Genomic DNA, 2,500 nt, shown 5'->3' on the forward strand with positions numbered 1-2,500 from the left:
AAGTTGCCTTGTTCGCAGTTTGGCCTAGTTCACTCTTTTCCAGTGTCATCCCCCCAAGTTGTCGTTGCCAACAACCCAAGAGTCCATAGTATTCGGAGTTCTAGCGGGGCCTCCCCTTGCTTCCAACAACCCAAGAGTCCATAGTATTCGGAGTTCTAGCGGGGCCTCCCCTTGCTTCCAACAACCCAAGAGTCCGTAGTATTCGGAGTTCTAGCGGGACCTCCCCTTGCTTCCAACAACCCAAGAGTCCATAGTATTCGGAGTTCTAGCGGGGCCTCCCCTTGCTTCCAACAACCCAAGAGTCCGTAGTATTCGGAGTTCTAGCGGGGCCTCCCGTTGCTTCCAACAACCCAAGAGTCCATAGTATTCGGAGTTCTCGCGTGGCCTCCCATTGATTCAAACAACCCAAAAGTCCATCTTCTTCGCAGTTCAACATCGCCTCCCTCGTTTCCAACAGGCCCAAAGGTCGTCTTCTTCGCAGATCCACGAAGAGCTCATCACGATTTGCCACATTCCATTTCCCACGGGTTGTCAACAACACTTTCTCACACTTCCCGCAATCGAGTACGTGCATGACATGCCAAAGCACATCTTATTTGCCTTCCATCGCACTCAAGACGACGGGTTGTGGAAGAACGATATTGTTCACAACAAGTTCAAGGACAACGTCTCAATCAAGGGACACAACCGAATTATGTTGACTGGGTCGCTAAAGTAAACCCGAGTTCATATAATGCACCGCATCCAAAAGAACTAGCCACAACACGTGCATCACTGAGATGTTTCACTAGATGGAACACGTGCGTGACATTAGGATCCTCCAACACCTCTTCGTGATGGAAAGATAGAATTCGAAGCAACCACAGAAGTACCGTCTAGTGGGTAGGCAACACAGGGACTGATCAACCAATATCACCCAAGGCAACGGGTGAAAATGGAAGAGATGCATGCTTGACCGTTCGATACGCAAGGCATGGAGCCAGCCAGCAAGTGCATCTCGATTACAACTCACACACCCTCACGTTCGCAAGACACCACACCACAAGACGGTCCACCCCCCACCTACCATGGGCAAGCAAGCAAATGGAAACATCAAGTGACGCAGGGTCAAGCATCGCTAGGCATGAAAATAACTTTCCACAATATCCGAGGGACTAGCTGCCGAGCTAACCAACGATCAGTGACGACCGTGTGTTGGTATTAATAAAGCTCAACAACTATGAAGAGGCTAGTTGTGCCATGATAAACATGCTAACGCACGCACCACGTGAGGGGGGAGGCCTCATCAAGCTCCCTTTAAAACCTGCCAGTGTGGAGCTGGCCGGCTCAAGGAGCACTCCCCCCCTATAAGAGGTTAATATGCAAAAGGCAAAATTGTACAAGTAGATACACTTTTTTTGAGCAGACATAAGTCCATATCTCGGGCTATACTTCGAATTTTGATGCGATTTTTTGCAGTAATTCGTAGAATAATGGTATCTCCTTGCTCACCAAATTTCATAATTTTTCTCGAAGGGGAACTATTTTTTTTATTTTTTTTACTTACCGGGTATGTGTAAAATCGGGAAAAATAGAAAAGCACATGTAGACTTCGAATTTCGACCTCATTTTTTCCAGTCCACCACTAAACAATATCAGGAACCTCCCCACAAAATTTCATTCAGTTTGGCCAAGGTCTTAAATTTGACAAATTTTGGCACCAACCTATCTAGTCGCGGTGCACCGACCAACTTGGCCAAGTGCAAAATGCATCCAATTCAAAACTTTTGTGCACCAACACTTTTACAGTACTCATTTGGGGGCATTTGGAGGCCTTTCCAACCCTCACATCTCAAAAACCACGAATTTCATTTTTTCACAAATCTCCCCACCAAGCCATCTAGCTATGCCGTGGTGCACCGCCAACCTTGGCCATGTGCAAAACCCTCCGAACTCAAAACTTTCGTGCACCAAGAATTTCATGGTATTCATTTGGGGGCATTTGGAGGCCATTCCAACCCTCACATCTCAAAAACCACGAATTTCATTTTTTCACAAAACTCCCCACCAAGCCATTTAGCTATGCCGCGGTGCACCGCCAACCTTGGCCATGTGCAAAACCCTCCGAACTCAAAACTTTCGTGCACCAAGAATTTCATGGTATTCATTTGGGGACATTTGGAGGCCATTCCAACCCTCACATCTCAAAAACCACGAATTTCATTTTTTCACAAAACTCCACACAAGCCATCTAGCTATGCCGCGGTGCACCGACCAACTTGGCCATGTGCAAAACCCTCCGAACTCAAAACTTTCGTGCACCAAGAATTTCATGGTATTCATTTGGGGACATTTGGAGGCCATTCCAACCCTCACATCTCAAAAACCACGAATTTCATTTTTTCACAAAACTCCACACAAGCCATCTAGCTATGCCGCGGTGCACCGACCAACTTGGCCATGTGCAAAACCCTCCGAACTCAAAACTTTCGTGCACCAAGAATTTCATGGTATTCATTTG

Source organism: Vigna unguiculata, unplaced genomic scaffold (genome assembly GCF_037176805.1).
Source record: "Vigna unguiculata cultivar grain cowpea cultivar isolate G323 ecotype 2 unplaced genomic scaffold, ASM3717680v1 ptg000309l, whole genome shotgun sequence".
Lineage (NCBI taxonomy): Eukaryota > Viridiplantae > Streptophyta > Magnoliopsida > Fabales > Fabaceae > Vigna > Vigna unguiculata.